The 21169-nt window shown below is 34.7% G+C and overlaps 1 protein-coding gene across 1 annotated transcript in view; it reads left to right on the forward strand.

The window, feature by feature from the left end:
- Nucleotides 1-229: 229 nt before the first annotated feature.
- LOC116342162 (chondroadherin-like) overlaps nt 230-21169 on the forward strand; it is a 33096-nt gene continuing 12156 nt past the window's right edge. Inside the window, exon 1 of the mRNA XM_031769663.1 lies at nt 230-1172. The gene's annotated coding sequence lies outside the window, so the exon portion shown is untranslated. The remainder of the gene's footprint in view (nt 1173-21169) is intronic.

A 21169-nucleotide genomic window follows, 5' to 3' on the forward strand; every position in this document is an offset into this window, starting at 1 on the left:
AATCGTGTTAAAATCTATATACATCATTAAATTAAATAAATATGAACAGTGATCACATCATTATTCCATTAAAAATGATTGTAAATAAGTAGAGCATACACAATAGTTGAACCGGGCGATATTATTACGTTCGTGGTGTTGTGCATACTTTATGATTTTTGAATAATAATCATAATTATACCCGTGAACATATGGAAAATTGAAACTGAAAAACCGCATGAATGTTTTTGCGATGAAATTCTCTTACGCAGTCGCATATTTGAAATATTATGAGTGAAAAATGGCTGGTGTTTAAACAATTTTCAAATTAAAAGCACCAAAAACTGATTCTGCAGGAAACAAAAAACTGATAAACTATCGAAAACCGAAACCGAGATTCCGTGCTAATTTAAATGCAAACAAAAACGAAATGCCAAACAAATTCTAATTGAATAAAAAAGTTTTTGTTCAACGAATTAAACAGAGCACACTGTCAAAAATGGTAAAATGCAATTAAGGAAAATGGATCAGCGTTGGAAATACACCAAACAAGACACAATAGTAATAAACTAAATTTCAGTCGCTTTTTTGCTTCCTCTGAAATTGTCTATAGATACTAAATACATTGAGTTCGTTGCATTGTTGCAACTATGACCCGGGAAAAAAATAATGTTATTAATTAACATAAATCAGTGAGATTCTACTTTGTTTGTGTGCAGTTTTTATTTCTATCGTTGCACCAAAGTATTCTCTAGTGAGCTCATATTTTAATGAGAGTAACATTCGATATGAAGAAATTTCGCCAACGCAATGTGAACGATGGAATGTTATAATAAATTTAAAAAGGTGCAACTTGGATATGCACATGTGTGAAAACAATGAGAAAAGGCAAGAGCATATTAGCGAAGCTTTAGAAAATTAAATCTCACAACTTTTTTTTTTCATAAATTCAAATTGAAAACGACAAGTGCGTTGTACAATCAAAGCGTATTCGCAATCGAGACTGAGCGCCAGAGTAATGACAAAGTTAGGAACATCGGTTAACTACATTTAATAACAAGAGAACATAAAAATAATAATCGCACATTAAAAAGAATTACTTCGATAATTGTGTGCAAAGTGTGGAAATAGAACGGAAACAAAACGGAAAACGATACGGAATAATTGTTTTTTTCATCTCGTTAGAACGAATGGTAAGTATTACGGGAATTTTTTTTTGTTCGTTGTCGTTTCAATTACGTACCTCCCTCACAGTTTGCACTCGAATATCATTCATTGCGGTCTAATGATATTTTCTCTTATGCTTGAGCAGATGAGAGAGAAAGTAAAAAACCGCACGCCGGCATAAATGCAAATGGCAAAATTCACCCCCTCGCAACCAACATCTAACATTTGCAATGGAAATTCATAATGAGAACATTATAATATTCTTTTTTTTATTTGGAATTTCCTTTCACAAATCAATTTTGCAAGCGCAAATGTTAATAATATGGCATTCGTGACATTCAAACCGTCAGCATTTAAACGATATTTACCTGTATGCATGAGAATAATACAATTTTCCATTTCGACGGGGTCTTCGGCAACGGCTTTTTTTCTTCTTCTTAATATCATTTCCTTTTATTCTTTGCTAGTTTTGCGCTTCTTTTTTATCCCTCTCGCAAATGAATGCACACCATGAATGAGGAGAAAACGAACAAAAAAAAATTATATAAAAAAGAGGAAACAAATAAAACATAAATTCGAGTCTAACGAGTGCACATATACAATAAAATTATGATAATGTTGTATCTAGATTCACGAGCATCGTTACGTTTTTGTGGTATGTGTTGGAAGTTGATGCTTTTGTGGGAGGATAAAGTACAGTATTCGGTTGAAAGGAAGCAAAATAGGAACTTCATTCGCAACAAAGCCACGGAGTAAAAAAAATGTTGTTGTTTTTTTGTCATAGCATGTGACTGTAATAATGTATATACATGAAGTGAGACGACCTAAATATGTTTGTGATGTCAGCAACCAAAATAGTGAAATAAACTAAATATCTTGCATAACAAACAAATGAGAAATTATTATCACAAGTATTCGCCTTCAAAAGTATTTCTCAAGGATTGGTGTTGGTATGATATGTCTGAATCAGACACGCTCCAAAAGCACCAAACGATTTTTTTTCTCTCCTGTACCATGGTGCCAAAACAGCAAACGAACCCGAAAACTCTTGAAAATATCATCACGTATGCAATTTATCATTGTGCACAGCTTCGGATGTGCGTATATGGATGATGGTGCACACCTATCAGCCTTTTTTGTATATTTCTCTCTTACTCGCTTCAGTTTCTATATGTGTGTGATTTGCGTTAACGAAAAGCCTGAATGGTCGCAAGGCTTTTTTCCGCTCCTTCCGCTTGCCGTTGCTATTCGATTGTGAAAACCTTACCCCCAAAAATGTATGGGATATTCAAAAAGAAGTGTTTTTTTTCGCACTCTGACCAAAAGAACCCACAAAAAAATTGTGTATTTCATGTCCGTTACTTGAAAATCCTTATCGCCAGGAGACCAGTCGCCCGTTCTTTCAGCTAAACAGCAAAACGATAAGAACGAGAAAAGAAAAAAAAAACATATAAATAATACAAATAGATATGCCACATCGAACGAACTGTTTTAAAGATGTGTTTCTTTATAGCTTGGTCTTGTCGTGCTTACCGTTGCTGAGCAAGAATCGGTTTGGCGCTACGTTGTTTACATTTTTCTTGCTTGCATCTCAAGTCGCACGGCTTAAAGCTTATGACCAAAACTCGGTACACTCGACCATTGAATACACGTTTGTACGCGCACACAAAAGACCGAGAAAAATTCATTCGTTCCAGTTTACATTCAGCTAAAAGTGTTTAGTTGAAATTGAAAACTCCTTGGTGTATATTTTGTTATCCTTAAAACTTGTTAGATAAATATTTCTTTTCTTATTCGTTCAACTTTCGACTCATCTCTCTCTCTCTCTCTATTGCTCTACATTTTTCTACTCATTTTTATCATCGGTTATTTGCTTTAGAAATGTTTCAGTAGTTCACAAGTCATAACCTACGGGATTACTTCGTGGTTCTTTTAATCGAGGATTCCATGTGTCTGTGTAAGCTTATATGCTTCGTGAAATGTTTTGCTGTTTCACACATTCACACTCGCATATGATTGTCATCCCATATTTTATTCGGCTTGTCATCGCGTTAAACATTCCACTGAAAAATATTCACCAACTTGATGGAATATCATTTGCATTTTAACGATTATTTATGATCGAACACGCGTACAAACAAAAATTATTGATGCATCATTTCACGTGAATTGAACATATGTGGCTCAGATTCTTTTTTCGTTTTTTTTTTTGTCTGCTTGACGTTTTGTACATAATTTATGTATTTTTCGTCCATTTCATTTACAAGTTGGTTCACTCTGGGGGAATTTGAATCTCGAACTTTTCAGTTTTTCGAATGGGAAAAATTGCAACAACAACATTTTTCATTGTTTGCAATGCTATCTGGTTATGTTTTAACTCACCACACATTTATCTTTTTTTACACTCCACATTGAGCCAAATAATTGAATGACCTTAAAATATTTTAAGAAATCCAGCAGCTTGTTCCATTGTAATTGATCAGAACGTTGAAATTTCAACAGTTACAATACAAAACTTTCGTTCATGCTCTCATTAGATTTCTAAATTATCTAATCTTCATTAAATAAAAATAAAATTCCGAACAAAAGATTCAACACACAGGAAAAGAGAAAAAAAAAGTCTGAACAATATAAAGTTTAATTCCCGTACTTTATTCTCGTGCTGATTGCAATCTCGAACGTAGAGTAGCATCTATTTTATATTCGCGTTTCGTTCCAGGCCACTCTACTTCATGTATCGCTGTGAGTATTGCAAACGTAATTTGAAAACTTTATTTTCAAGTTTTTGGATCGGTTTTCGTTTCCGTTTCTCCTACCTTCAATTTTAAAGGCCGAAAGTGATTTTGAACTATAAACTTTCTAAATTGACCGGACTACATCTACATCGCCAGTAAATTGGTGTAATTGTTTTCCGCTTTATTTTTCACGACGAGGAATACGACATCCTTGTGCTTGTAATTACGTCGAATTAATCAAAGTTTCATTGAATATCTTTTCATATCTTGGCATCGAACGGTGCTGTAAAAGGAAGATGAAACTACATGAACAGGAAAGTCGAATTTGTCTCGAACTTAAATAGTTCGACGTTATTGGACTCAAATAAATCCATTGGAATAAGATTCAATATGTTTTTGGTGTCAAAAGTTCGGAAGAGAAAGAAAGAGGCAGAGAGAGAGAGAAAGGAGAGAAAGGGTGCAAGAAGAATACTACAAGAAAAAGTCATTTGTTTATTTAACTCATCGCTGTGCGACACAATGTATCAATTGTTCACGTGTTCGTCTGTCGAAATGAAGGTGTTTCCGGTAATTTAGTGCCATTGTTGAAAAACAATGGGTGCATTTTAAGGTGGAGACCATTACATTAATGCTCAATAAAATTCGAATGGCATTGTGACTTTGGAAATCGAGTGACATTATTACGTTTCAAAGCGTGTGATATCAATGATGCTTTATCCAATATAAGGAGAATCGTTGAATGGCATTTTTATAAGTAGCCATTTTCGGTTTTCCGTCAATAAAACCGGCATTGTTATTGCGGAAAAAGGATTTAATTGCCGTAAAATAAAATTTGATGCGCGAAAAGGGGTGCATTATTATCGTATGAATTGGAAATGCCCTCGTTCATAGTGGTTGTTTCATACCCATTATTCAATGAAGCGATACAAAAAAATACATATCAAGAATTGTCTAATGGCATGCTGAAAAAGTTTATCGTTTATGTGCGTAAAAGAAATCGTAAGCGAGTCATTGTTTGAATTTTCATTGAAATTATTTAGATTTGGTTAACCGCAATTTTGTGCTGTGCAGTAAAATGATCATGGTAAATTAGCTAAATGAATGAATTTTTGTTTTTTTTGGTGTCATTGTCGAATGGAAGTGGGACATCACCTAAACAAATGCGCATTGAATACGTTTCGTTTTGTCGCAGCCGAGACCATTTTCGGTTGCGCATACTGTTAATGACATTATAAATCGGCGGTTGTTTGTTATTCGCCTCTTTTGTTCGATTAAATCCGGTGTGTGTGCGTCATGCAGAACAATCGACATTTGCTTTTGGCTTTGCTTCATTAATGAAATCACAAACGCTAACCGCTTCATTCATCGACATTCAACGGCAGCCACGAATGAATACAAATTATCAACTACCACATTATGTGAACTCCATCCGCAGTGAATTTATAATAAAATTTTCGTAATGCATTCAGGTGGTCGAGTCATGATGTTAACAATTGAACTTGGATGAAGCTGCCAATGGCTTGGATGCAGATTCAAACGACTAATGCAGCGAAACCGAAAATGTATATTATTTTCGATGTTGGCTTTTTTTAGCATTCACAACGCTGATGCGACCACAATTGTTGCTCGTCTCATGCTTTCGTTTATCGTTCGTTGCATATACGTGTTACGTTGACTCAAAGTTCGTACACTCATGCCATGTATTCGATGCGACGTCAACGAAAACACGAATTCACAATTAATTTCCCTTTGTTGTTATAATGCATGCTGGTTTAGTCGGTGGTCGCGTTACCACCAGCAGTCTTTTCGTTTCTGCTACATGAATAGCCAAATTTCAGATAGTTTGCTGGTTTTGCACAATAAGCGACAGATAGAAAAAAAGTCGTTTGATAAGTTGCACACTATTAAAATACAATGCTGAAAAGCAATAGCGTAAAAATAAAAGCGAGAGTTAGGTAGAATAGGCTATTACATTAAAAAAACACATCGCGTAGTTTTGTTTTCAATCTAGATCACATATCCTCTGAAATATGGTCTACTCAAGCTTCACGCTCTATTTTCCCTTCCAGCTGAATAAATTATGTTTGATAAATAATCTAATGAGTTTCGTGGTGGCTCTTATTTTTGCTATATGCTCATGCAGTAACCGCTAACCAAAAATATCAAAAACAAATGTCCAACCACCGAATGTAAAAAGCATCACCAAATATCCGGATGTGTATGATAGAAGTGCAACGAGAGCAAAAACAAAAATGTTTCGCATGAAAAAATTTCGTCATTTATTTCGGTAACATCAAATGAACAAACTGAACACATTTTTTGCGCTTGAAAAATGAAAAATATTTGTTTTCGCCAATAGTTTACTGACTGAGTGTTGGATCGAGTAACATAAGCTTTTCGTTGCATTCATCCAAGTCATTAATGATGTCTGGTAAAATGTAGTTGTAAAAACATCACATTTTGAACAAAAAAACGAGTAGATGACGCAAAATGCAAAATGATTTTAATAAAAAAAAAACAAATTCGAACACATTTACCGTATTCAATCTGACAAAGAATTAGATTGGTTTTCATTTAGATTTTCCCTTGATTTTTCATCATTTTCGTACAATTTGCGTTTATTAAGTGACCCACTTTGTCGATGTCTATTTTCATCTCAATTTAAAAAGATCCGATTAAAAGACCTTTCAGTTTGTTAGCTTTAATTGATATCGTCGAGTTATTTTCAATCAGAAAATGTTGTTTGATGAGAAAAAAGGACATAATGATTTCAACTTGTAAGTCAATTGCCAGTTTTAACGAGTGAATTCGAAAGAAACTAAAATAGGTAAGAAGTTCAATTTATTCTTCGACCGAAATGGAAAAAAAGTGAGTAAATTAAATGACTTTACTTGTGACTGAGCAAACGTTAATTGCAACGTTTTTCGCTTTCATTTTCACAACGAGGTTTTTATCCCATGCTAAACTTTTGACGATGAAAGAGCAATAAATGTTTTAAAACACAGGCACATTTCTTTTCTTTACTTCATTTCTCGTTTGTTTTTCATGGAATGTTCGTTGAATAAAATAGAAATGTTTTATGCTCATTAATCTTTGCAGTTCTAAAATGCTTTACGTTGTAATGTTTTTTCCTCGAAAATGTTGAAAAATTGCAATAGCATAGACTCATACACGCACACACAAAGTAGCCAATAAGTCAAATGCGATTCATTTTCTTTGTTTAAAATGGTATCTGGCTTACAGAGGGATATTCTCTTATGCCTCGTTTTCCTTGCAAACAATGTGTGCGATATGAAATTTTGCTTGACGCTCTTGTCGAAGAGTCTGACCTCACCCATTTCGAACCTTTTAGAGCTCAATTCTACCAAATTCATTGGTCATTCACGTGAACAAACTGGCACTCAAACTGAACGAGAAAAAAAATGCTAGAAGTGAAAGAGAGCTAGGAACACTGCTATCCACTTCTGAGCTTTGATGCTTTGAATGAATGACTAATTTATTAATGAAGAATTGATGCTTCCTGCACAAAAAAAGGAACCGACAAGATTCGTTGAACTTTGCTTTAGTTTTTGTTGCACTGAGCACAAATGATATCCTCATTCAGTGCGCGTCCGTTGTGGAAGTGTATATGTTGTTGGTGTAGCGAGAAAATGAAATGTTTTACTGTGGATGCGAGCAAAAACAGGCAAAAGCAATCAACGATTTCATCGCTAGACCAAACGAGAATAAAAAAAATGAAGCAGATCCAACTTGATTTGCGAAATGAAAGTTTCGCAGACGCTCAAATGTATTCGAAGCTAGTAAATGCCATCTCATTAAGAGATTACGATTGAAAAACACATCCAAATTGGATTGCACACTAAAAGAGAATGATTCATGTGTGCTTGCAGGTGGAGCATATTTGAACAAAAAGTACATTTCATTTCGTTAACCTCAAGGTTATTTTCCTCCAATGTCAATCAATTTTTAATCACGGCACATGTATGTCTCAAGGGCTGGCCAGCAAATGAGACACCAAAAAGTCAAAGCACCAGCTCTAATGGTTGCTAATATTAACTTTCAATACACCATTAAAAATTGGTATCGATGAAGACATTCCGAGTTTGGGGAGGGATATTTACATTGAGTCAAGCTAATCATCGATCATTTCGATCAAAAATGCGAGTATATTTGATAGCATTAAACTTATTCCAATCAAGTAATGATAAGTTACAAATTGACACTCACTCTAACACATTTAGTCAACTGAAACAGTGTAAATTAACTAAACTAATGATAACGTCACCTCTTAATGATATCAATATTTACTACAATGACACAGTACACAAAAAGTTCACCGCAGGCGGTAATTTTAGGATAATTAATACATCGAACGATTTTCAAAGTTTCGATTTTCCAAATTCGATTCATACGTTTTTCAAGTGATATGCAGTGTAAAATTCTGCCAAGCAAAATAATAAATCATGAGTACAATGCATATTTCATATTTTACATGAATTATTGGCGCGATTTTCAGTTTTCATATGTTTTTACGAAGTTTATCTAAAATTTAATATTTAACAATTCTTCAAATAATTGAACATTGAATAAAATTCGTGGGAAATTCGATGAAATATTGTGTTGATTCTTCTGGCGGTTGTATGGCAAACAGTGCACAAATAAAATGCAATTGCATGCAAAACCACAAAATCTGCAACGAAAATGTTTTCCATATTTGAATGAGAATGCCAGCCGCAGAAATCCAGCAAATTCATTAATATTGGCACTTATAACAAAATGTAATTTCGAAATTGCACAAAACAACAATACAATACTAGGGGATAAATTCAATCTTTTCCCATTACAGTCCATTATTCATTTTGATTTAAATAATGAAGTTATATTTTTGCCACATATTCTCTCTCTCTCTCTCTCTCTCTCTCTCTCTCTCTCTCTATCATTACATTAATGTACACGAGGCTCATGAGCACAATATGTATATCCTGAGTTTAACAATTACAACGATTGAATTTTGCGCTGAATTTTACATATGCCCTCACCAATGGCAACATTTAATTTTAAGTGGTGATTGGTTGATTGCAAAATCAAATGAAAACAATCGGTTTGATGAGATTTCCCAGCAGCGAAGGAAAAGTGCATAAAAAAGTGAAATGCGATGCACGTGTTTGGTTCAAGGTTGTTTTTTCGTGCTTTTGTGTAAATAACAATGCTTTTAATTAGATTTCCTCGCGCCGGATTTTCTAAACAAAATCATCGAATGGGGGTAAAGCATTTAATAAAAAATGAACTTTGTGAAATGATGCGTGCTCGTGTACAAAACCATCAAAATCTAATTAATCCAGGGAAAAAAGTACATGACCGAGAGAGATGGGGCGAGAACGCACCATGAATTGAACGACACAAAAACCAATATTTGAATAACAAAAACGCAGATCGATGTTAAATTACGCGTGTTAGCAATAGAACTAGGAAAATAAAATGACGCGCTCAAAAAAAAAAAACTTTGGCAGTTACAAAAGGCATTGATCCGATTCAGTTGAGATGATAAATGGCAAAAATTGAGCCTCATGCAGACAAACATTGTGAGCTTTGATGGTGCAAATGACCACCGCCTATATATCGTCGATATCGACGGATTGAGGGCAAGAGAGAGAGAGAGAGAGAGAGAGAGAGAGAGAGAGAGAGTGGGTGGGTGAGGTATAAAATGTGAGCTCACAAAAAACCAAAATCCCAGCACGAAACATTTGGGTAGAGAAATGCCTCCGGGACAATGTGAATGAGAAATGTTAACGCGAATGAAACGGGAAAATTTGAAACGTACAAACACGTAATATAATTTATTGGATAAAATTTACGTTTTTATTGATGCTGTCAGATTGGCAGCTCGTTCGAGGCCAATGATGGTAAACGAACAAGTGGATAAATATAGGGTAGATGAGTAAACGTGGATAAATATAGAGTAGAAAAGAGCGAGTGTCGATTTGATGGTGATACGATACAGTTTGAATGCAAACATAAAACCACACATTACAAACAATGAATAAATATAACCATAAATAAAATGATAAACAATAATCAAATGTTACGTCTTTTACTTTATTCCGAATAGCTGAATCGCGTTCACTTGTTCTCTTTCGCTTCGTGGTTGAGAGTGCTTTCCAGCACTGCATAAGGATGCTTTCATTATTTGCTCCGAAAAAGATTGTGCAACACTCTCTATCGCCAGAGCCAACGAAATTTGACCCATATATTCGGCGGTTCATCGTTTTCACTGGATTATATTCGCTATTTTATCGTTATATATTATTTTTATAGCCACGATAAGATCGAATCGAATCAATAAAAACAAATTGATATTTTTGGTTATTTTATGTTGTTTCGTGATGTTTTTATTTTCTCTCAAGCGACCATTATGGTATTTGTTTAACGCTTACATTTCGATCTTACCAATCGCATGTGGAAATTGTGTAATTCATTTGAAATGGATTTCGATTGTTTACAATGGCCCGGAAGTAGTGCAGAGAAACGAAATAGAGAGATGTGTGTGTGTGTGTTCACATCGAAAGCGATTTCAATACAATGAAATTAAGCGACATCAATTGCACAAAGTGATTGAATGCCGAGACGAATAAATTGTTGCCGATGTATCCATGATACATTTTATTTTTATTGCTTTGGTCATTTCGATGATAGTCAATTGGCGATATGGATTTTAATTTTCAGCTTCATATAATCATATCTCTACCAATCGCATAAATTCGATTGCATTTAAATTATTGGCCGAGTTCATTTTTATTGAATGAATTTATCCCAGATGATCGATTTTTTGGTTTGTATATACAAATGAATGGACGGGACCGCCAAACGAAAATTGTTGCTCTGTACTCAGAAGTGACTATGAAGTGGTAAACAGCATTCCATCCGGGATATTTGATTGTCGTCGTTTTTTTCTCCTTTTCTCTCACTTTCGTTCACCGCGCGCTTGAACACACGCTAGAGAACTCTCAAAGCATTCGAACAAAACGATTGCTTCGGGGAATTGGGATTATCACCAAAATTATGTGCGTCGAATGAATGCAAAATATGCGAAAGACTATTTCCATGCGAGCGATGCTGAAGTTAAAAAAAAGCAACATCAAAATGTGTAACTAACTATCAATATTCTGATTTTGTACGATAAGCATGTGTGTGTGAAAAGCATAGCGATTTTTGGTATTTGTTTCCATTGTGTGTCTTTGTTTATTGTTATAGCAAAACAAAGCGATAAATACCCCATGTGTGAGAGAGAGGGTGTGTGTATGTAGATTGATGTTTATCATCGCACATATACGGTTATAGTACATTACCATTGTGCTTAGTCTTCGTTATATTCGTTCATTTTAATTCAGCGGATCTATCTGTCGAAATGTACCTGGGGTCATTTTTATTATTTCGCCATCGCACACAATTCACTATATGGCAATGTCCACTCTTAAGTTTACGAGCTATAATTTTTATCCAGCCATAATTTATATATATATAGTATATTCTTCGATGTTGCTGCTTGAGCGTGTGTAAATATTTGCTACTATTTTATAACTATTTTCATCCTTTGTTCGGGCCCTTTTTGTTTCAACCTAACACATACGGTGGTACAAAATGCACGCATATATGAAACCAATTTATTGAATTTCACTTGGAAACGTTAATTCGATTGTTTTTCTGTAAGTTTGCATTGTTAGCAAAACCCAAAAATGCCATATAGTTATTATCCTGAGACTGTAGTTTATGTTTATCTATTTTTTTTGTTGCTCATTTGATTGTCTTTGTTTGTGTTTAATAAGTACGGCGTATTTACGTTTGTGTGTGCCGCCGAGAAGCGTGGTAACCAATAGAAGATTCTATGTGTGAGCGACATGTGTTTTATTATGGCAATGTTTAAGCCATATTTATTAGAATTGAATGGTAAAAAAGGGGGCCAGAGTAAGCAACAACTGAACAAAATCCAACATATTCCAATGCTGGCTGGCGCTTGTTAAATATACATATGTGATAAATTTCATTAGCTTAAGACATTCAAGCGTATGATTCGTTCGCTGCAAACTTTGCTGCTTTCAAGTAACACTTTTTTTCGAGGGTCGGTTTGGCGTCAGGTTTTGATATTGTGTTGTGACAGCGTCGCTATCACTATCAGAGAAAAAGTATCGTTGTTATTTTATTTTCATGGGCTTCACACTCACTACACAACACGTTGTCTATGCACGAACGAATGCCGTAGAAAAGAAATTCAGTAATAGAAAAAAAAACAACTTCAACGCCACCGCAATGCTAATATGACTTAATCAACACACATACACGCCGTGTGTGTCAGTAAAAGTTGACGCGTCGCGTCATTTTTTGCATTCTGATTGTGCGACATGTTTATTTATTAAATTGTATTTGAATTTTTTTGTTGCAATTATATATTACGGTTTGCCTTATCGTATATGGTGTTTGCACAACATTTGCTTATCTTTTCTTTTGTCTGAAGCGATCTGCATTTTTATGGGTGCTTTTTTTATTTCGATATTGTTGATAACTGTGTGGTGAGCGCATCAGGCGCCGAAGAGAGAAAGTGAAAGAGATGAAGAGTTCTTGACTTTATATACTCCTTGAGTTCATTGACGACACAATTTGCACTTGTCGACGCGATGAAAACGTGTTCAGTTTATGATGAGCTAAGCCAATGATGCCTAGGTGCTAGCCATTTATTAAAATGACTACATAAAAACCAAGACTCCGTCATTCATGTTTGTTCTGCTGCTGCTACGGTATATTCCGTTCGGTACGTGATGCTACTACTGTTGAAAATTATTATTATTTCTATATGCTCTGAACACACAGACTCACACACATTCATATGGCAAATCTCCGATTCAAAAAAAAAAAAAGAATCAACGTAACGGGAATTCATGAATTCATGATGATTGTTTTCTTTTTATTTGAATTTTGTATTCGGTGGTGCTGTTGCCATTTCGTTCAGCTCTTTCACTGTGATCCTTTTCACTTTTTCCATTTGTCGGAGTGTAATTTCGGTATATCAGAGCTTTTGTATAACAAAAGGTGTTTGTTATTATCATTGCGAGTGACTCCGTTTCGATTGTATTTTTCTTCATGCCAAAAAAAAAAATTGTTGACGGCACAACGAATAAATGTATACGATTACGATATTAGGTGCATATAAATATATTATTGTTTGAAACCAACAATTTTTTTGGACTTTGGGAATATATATATGTGTTGTTTGGCGCATGGTGAAAAAGTTGTGAAAAAGGTTCGATCCAGTACATTGAAGCGTTTGGCATTTGTGATTCACTTTGTGTATAAAATGCGGCACACATCGATGGAAAAAGATGGACGAGCGAGAAAATTACCAGCACAAAGAAAGAGAAAGTGCAAAATAAACAAATAAATGAATAGGAGCGGCAGCCACGTTCGTCGTTGATTGTACCAATTCGATGGAATTTATTTTTCCTTCACAACCATCCACCGCTTAAATCTTAATGCAATCAAATTGGCTGCTAAAGTGAGAATCATTTCAGTTTCTCGCCTCGTTCGACATCAATATCATCAGGGGCTATGTTTGATTCATATATACATGCGGTCATCTGTGCGAATATGCCATTGGATTCCACAAGTAGCCGACATACAAAAGCTGACATACATTCCCCGGCTAACAGCCAATTACAAATACAAATTGCATGATCATTCTCATTTCGTTTCAAGCAAAGATGAAATGCCATGTCTCTGTTGGCAACAACGTCCATTTGAGGTTTCCTTTTTAGTTTATATTCCACTTCCTGATGAAGAAGTCATGCGTTTAATATGACCTTTGACCAATCTATATAATTTATTTATTAGACTCACACTCGTTCGTTCCAATTTTTCGTTGTCTAGTTATACATTTATGTAACGTAACTCTCATTCGTCTTTATTTTCCAGCTCAACTCTGCCGCGCGTCGTAAGAGCCTCTTACGAACAATTCAAATCGAATGTAATTGATATGGATGTCTCGATTTAAAAACATCACAGCACATGATTCGGTTTTTGTAGCCATTGATCAGAGATTCGCATCGCACGCTTTAATTAAATTCGATACAAATAGAGAGAGAAAGAGAGAAAGAGAGAGAGAGAGAGAGAGAGAGAGAGAAATTCGGCACGTAATCCATTTAATCAGACAATGTATACAAATAGACCGACAAAGTCTCGTTTCTGTAAACGATCCCGAAAGACCGTATTAAAATTAATTTTCATATGCTTATAAAATAAGAAAATTCACTCGAATTAAACCGTTTTTCTGCATTATTCCGTGTCCGCACAGAACATAGTATTTAATGAATGAAGGATATGTGCACGATATGGTTGGTTTCTCGAATGGGATAATTAGAAGTTGGTCGATAAGTTTAAGTAAATGAATAATTCGTCGCATCCCGTTTTGTGGTTGGAGATTACAACAATAAGAAGGTTGTTGTACTCCACTTCAACAACTAATTGGCATTAGTCTATCCCATCGTCTTGACTGCAAATGCATTGTCTCATTAGAACTGCAAAATGGTAAATTGAGATATTAAGTGCTTTTTGCACTTTTGCAAAGCTTCATTAAAGGAAGTCACATGAGATTTTTTTTCCTGGTATCAAATTGAAATAATCTTTCCATTTTTCGACTTAATTTCAAGTAAAATCCTCTTGCTTTCAAAGTCAAATCGATTGTCAATTGCTCAAAGTGAGCAAGTATTTTGTAGACATTGCAATTTTGATAGAATACATTTAAAGGAATGTCTTGGTATTTCAAAAATGAAATGGTTGCGATACATTTGCTTCGAAAATGCATAAGAAAATGTGAATATTAAATGTGTAGAGCGAAGGTAATTCAGGGATTTAATGTAGCATAATCGTTATTATTTTCCATTTAATATTTATTTCACTTTGAAACCTTCGCTAAAACGCTCTGGATAAAATAAGTTTCATTCTGCAAACAAACTTAAAGTCGTAAGCTGCTTAACGTCAATTGCGTTTCGGTAAGCGATTCGTTATTGTGCGAAGACAATCGACAATGAGCTTTGCAAACAGCGAAATTATAGCTACTTGTCGATTCCATCAAATACCGCGTCTCTTTCACTCGATTTTCCTTTGTACTACACGCTGTCGACTTCAGACAGAAAAGTTTAGCAAATAAAACGAGATTGGATATAAAAAAAGTTAATTGTTTATTCACTTTTTGCTTCTTTCATATTTCGATGTCGTATAAGATTCTTTTTTTCTGCATCGAACCAAATGAAAAAATCGTTTAACAGCCGCATATTTATCCGAATCGTCTGTTTCATCATGTGATTCTGGAAAAAGAATGTTATGACTTTTTCCGAGGAGCTCATTTTGATATCGAGAGGCAAAAAGTCGATTGGAAAAAACAAACTCTAATGGCAATTTGATTGTGAGGTATTGATTTTTTTCGACCAAATTCCTGTTTCATTGTATTTGGTTTTTTTGTCAATTCCATTTTTTTCGACGCAATCATTTGAACCTTGAAGTTATTAATTTTTAATAAAAAAAATTGTTATATACTTTTCGGAATGCGGTGAAAATGCAATAGAAATTTTTTTGTTCAACACATAAACTCATGTACATACCCTTTCGAATATTATTACCCAGTCGTCCTTTTTTCTATTCCAGCGCACCCCGTACATCAAATCCATAAATGCAATTCAGGAAAAATGGTTAAAACTTTCAAAGAAAAACAAAGCAAAAATAGAACGGAAAAACTTTTTACATAGAACTTGAATGCTTTATTTCATATTTATTCTTTCGTCGCTCTTCTCCTTCCGGTTTAGCACGAAACGATTGAATAAAAAAGTTCATAGGAAAATTAAAATGTATTATGTGAGTGGGAAAAGTGGTAAAAGCATGCACTTTTGTCAAGAACAAGGACGAAATACAATTGACCAAAGCTTGTCATGTGTAGAGAGGAAAAATGTTTGACTTTAAATCCACCGTTTTCTTCTCCTTCTCTTCCTCGTTCTCCTGTTTGTTGTGGTGGCGTACGGGGAATCAACCTCGAATGACTTTGCCAGCATAACACCCAGGCGTTCCAACAAAGAAAGTAATTAGCATTTCCGTGTGGAAAACCTTTTGCAATAGGCACTTTTTTCACGCTCCCCCACTCATTTTCACTCACGCCCGATGCACATTTTCGTGTCGAATATTATTGAGAAAAATTGCTGCTTATGGGGGAGAAAAACGTATTATCGTTGCGACGTAATATAATTTGGCTCGTTATGTTATCGTCAGCGTCGACAAAACCAGAACAATCATGTTTTTTTTTGTCGATGGCTTCACATGCTAATGGAAACCGCACAAAAATCTATATACCATTTTTGACAAATGATTTTGTTGTTAATTTTTTTTGCACAGAGCAAAGCATAAGGCCCGAATAACATCAAATCATTCCATTTAATAACATTTATGATGCTGGTGTCTAATGTTTAGATCAAATTGAAACTTAATGGATTTGTTTACAGCTTTAATACTCTTGGAACGAGAAATCGCATTGAGAAAGTGAGAGCAAGTGGGCGAGAGATCGAGAGAGCGTGTTATTGCAGTGGCAAATCTTGCAAATTGAGTGCTTAAAATTATTCGGAGATTTAATGGTTTTTAATGATATTTATGCAGGTTTTGAACATTACATAAATCTCAAAATGGTGAAGCGACGAATGTGTAAAGCGATTTGCCTTACCACACATGATCAGAAGAGTCGGCAGTTGATGCATATTTTGAAATCCTTTTCATCAAGTCCGAGTGTGAGTGTGCAAAAAAGCACTTAATTAGCATTGTGCCATCTCGATTTTCGTAAAGTGTTGGACGGCATAAGCTTTTAATCTTTGTAAAATTAATTCGAATGTAAACGTTTCGTCTTTTTTTTGGCATATGCAATTGCTTGGTTCTAGTTTGCTTGCATGTTTTCATCTCATGCAATGAAACGCGATGCATTTGCGAATCATAACTCTTCCTCAACCTACTTTACAAAACATAAACAGGTTATGCACACAAAGTATCGACTTAAATGAGTTGGCATACACCAAAAAACGATAGCAATATAAGCTTAAGAGCATTCCTCTCACTCTTGCCGTTGCATGCAAATGATGCATAATCTTTGTGCATTACCACCACGTACATATTGTATTGCGAAGCATTGAGTAAACACATTCTATAGTTTCATCGCATATGCTCCATTATCTCAATCAGCCTCTTTATGAGCGCATATATGGCTCAGGCACACGTTGCAGCAACTCAATAATAACGGCAACGGCCCCGGTTCGAAAAGTGAACGATGGTGTGTATCCGACAAAATGAAAGTTAAAAAAAGAATCAATTTTGAATAAAAGGGCTATGATTATGATACGGTATTATCGTTAGATATTTGGTATTTTATCGTCATTATCATTATAATTACAGCCATTTGTGTTTTAATGTTTACTTTGGCTCTTTCTCTTCGGTTGCTGTATTTGCATTAATTTTCATGTTGCACAACTTTCATGTGGCAATTGAAATTGGCGCACAAGTGGCTCATAAAATCGAGACAAAAGAAGGCGGAAAGGAAAGTCTTTTGAAACGAAGTTTGCATTGTAAATTCTGCAATGTTAAAGTGTACTTCAAAGAATTTCCATCGAAATCTAAACTAAAACCGTACATAACTGCATTTCGAATTCACTGAAACCGGATTACAAATAATGTTACCTGAGATTACCAACTTAATTCATCCGAAATCCAAAAAAGAAACATTATGCAAATTAATGTGCGTAAATTCGGTAACATTGTATGGTATTTAAACTATCTTCAAAGTTCTTAAGTTTCCATATAAAGCAAAAGACTGATGTAAAAGCAACAAAACTAAGCCACATTGTGGGAATTGAATCATTTGTTTCTTATCATCACAATCACATCTAAGTGAATCGCAAACGTTTCAATCAACTAAATTATTATGAATTCTATTTTAGTGGTGAGCACATGTGGTCTTTGCAAAATGTCATATTTAGCAATAAATTTTGAACGATCTACGCCCACAATTCAATTTCTTTTCTTTTTTTTCACGTGCAAATGCACAACAATCACAAACACAGATGATAATTTGGGAAGTGTGGGAGCATCCGAGTACAAATTGGGATGTAATTCAACGTTGATCGCAATCGTCATTTGTGGCATATGAATAATTATTGTCATTATTTTAAAACGAAAATGTTGCCACACACCGGTAATTTTCCCACGTACTCGCAATTCAGCTCTAATTCAATGTCGTCATAGGCCGTATATGCAAAATGGAATGCGCACGTATCGCATATACTTGATTAGATATATTGTATGGTAACATTTCATGGGGAAAATTGAAAGAAGAGAGAAGATTTGCCAATTTTCTTTACATCGTGTTTTCATATAAATCGTATCTCAGCTTTCGCTCTTTCACTGCATCACCGCTATTCTCTGTATTTATGTGTTCCAACAGATTTATTTCGCCGCCAATTTTACTTTGTTGATTCGAATCGTTTGTGAATTCTAGAGCTCTGTCTACCGGTGCTCCCCGAAATCCAAAGGAAATAACTGAAGTTAAATTTGGAAAGAGAGAGAGAAAAAAAACGACGGGAGAGATTCTATGCATATCAGATGTACAGAAATAATAGAATCAGATATGAATATATAATTTGGTGTGTTTTACCCCGTTCTCACTGCTTGAAATCGCTTGAAAATGACTGAGGGGTGGATGGCGCAAATTCCGTATGTAACCAAGCTCATTGTTTGTTTTCTTTATCCATTGTGTTCGTCAAATGTTTCACTCGCCTACATTGGTGTCGGTGAACTAAAACCGAATTTACAATAAGACTTCTCTTCAAACTGAATGTTATTCGAATTTTTCAATTTTCTTTTTCGCTAAATTGGTGTACGCTCGTAGAAAATTACGTAAATTTACTCCTTCATATAAAATGTAAACGACTTTTTCGCATCGTCTTTTTTGTTGTCTGCATGGCTGTGTGTTGATGGAACTGTATGTTTTTCATGTGCCATGTGCTTTGTTGACACAGTGTTTTAATGTAATAATATTTATCAACATGAATTACGAACAAAGCTCTTGAACAAGATCGACGAGCTGGCATACAAAGCATCACCAACAACAACACAAAACAAACAATTGTAATACATTTAATGTGTGTGGCAAACATTTAATTATTATATATGTGCAAGAACGAATGCGAATAGACTACGCGAATAGAGACAAGCAGAATGCACATCTATCGCTGTAAACATTGACATCACTTTATTTTAGTGAATTAATTCTCTTTATGCGATATGAAGTAGTGAAATTGAACGAGAGTGGGGAAAAGACATTACAATTACATATTTTTCGCTTAACTTTTCGATTTCCGTCCAAAGTTTCAATCAGTTGACTCACATGAGCAAATATTTTCTGTCGTCGCAAAATGAGATGAATTTTATAAACTTTATCCTGTTTGCGGTTGAGTAAATTTAAATTCTATTTATATCATTAAAAACAAAGGCATGTTGAGCCAGCAAGCAAAAACTATCGTTCTACTTTTTTTCTGTATCTTTTGTGACATCCGACATTTTGCAAAAGAATAAAAAAACCTCACATAAAATAAATTCGGATGAAACATGAACTCACATCAACAATGTCTCGAATCAAAAAGTATCGTAAATAAAACTTTTGGCAAAAATTTCCCTGAAATGTGTTTGAGATGGTTGAAAATGTTAAAATTGTTTGAATGTTTATAAATTTATGGGCATTTGAAGCATTGCTAGCACCTTGCGGTTGCCTTAATTGCTTTTCTGTTTATTTCTCAAATGAAAAGTAAATGCACTGCTATTCGCTGTTCATGCGGATGACATGATGGAAATATTTTTGTCAGTGTGCCGTAAATTTGTTTGCCATGACTGAGCGTGTGTATGCAACGTACGGTGGTGGCGTTTGTACATTCATGCACATTCAAGCGCTGCGTTTTGGTGAAGTAAATTAACAGAAACCGACATTTTTACCTACCGACCCATATACCACTCAAACTCACTTGCAAAAGACAAAATCATTTAAAAGTACAAAAGCGCACATATAAATTAGCTGTAAGCTGAAAATGGGTTTTATTAAACGATCTTGTTCTTTGGCCTCCGACGCATGAAAACCACATTTAAATTGAAGTGGCTTTATCAGAGCATATACTGAGCATAGATATATATCCGGGATATTTTGTGAGTATCCGATATTTATCGCAGCCAGACATTATAATGGAGTGAAAACAATAGAAGTGATTGTTATAGGTTTAAGTATAAAACCATTTACATTACTACAATCACTATAACAATAACTTCTATTGTTTTTACTCTATTTCAAAGTCTGGCTCCAATGAATATCGGATACTGACAAAATATCCAGGATATATATCTATGCTTAGTATATGCTCTGGGCTTTATTCATTGTCTCGAATTTATTATTTGCAACAATAATGCAATAAATAAAATGGCTTTTGCTCTCGCAAGAGATCGAGTACACGATTTGCCATACACATCTGCATTTCATACGGTTTGACTTTTGAGCTCGGTGTGTCGAATGAAAAATTGTAGCTAAACCAGTCGCACACCGTACAATAAGTCAAAATAAATCTTTTGAGGTGAATGAAAGGATATTCTAACCGATTTTAACTTGGTTTTATGCAATTCCCAGATTAAATACCGAATTTAACCTAGATTGCAACGATCATTTTCAGTAAATGGGTATAAAAAAATTTAGCGATAAAAACTCATCACAGATAAAACAAGATTAATATTTCTAAAACTTTGCAATAAAAAGTCTTCCATAAATGGGATTCGTTTTATTGACCAAAAGTGTGATTTTTTTCTTTCATTGGTCCGATTGTGCATGTAGTTCCCACAACTTGTCGGCGCTAACTCAAGTTGTTTCGCAAAACTTTGATCCAACTACACGGAAACTGCATCGTAACTTTTTCAACTGAATAAATCACTATAAAAATTACTCCACAACAAAAGAATAACAGAAATATGATGAAAGTTGTGTTGATAGAAAAAAAGAGCCACATTTTCAAGTTGCACAGAAAAAGGTTAAATTGAAATCCACAAAAAATGTGATAAAAACGGTGGACTTTGTTCTTTTAATGCGAAAAGAAAATTTTTGCGCAAAATTGATATTTCATGTTTTCATTTCAATGGTTTAGCTTTTAAAAACAAACGAAAAACCATGTTTGAGCGTGTGAACATTC

This window comes from Contarinia nasturtii, unplaced genomic scaffold, assembly GCF_009176525.2.
Source record: "Contarinia nasturtii isolate CC-2019 unplaced genomic scaffold, AAFC_CNas_1.1 Cnas_scaffold_810, whole genome shotgun sequence".
Taxonomy (NCBI): domain Eukaryota; kingdom Metazoa; phylum Arthropoda; class Insecta; order Diptera; family Cecidomyiidae; genus Contarinia; species Contarinia nasturtii.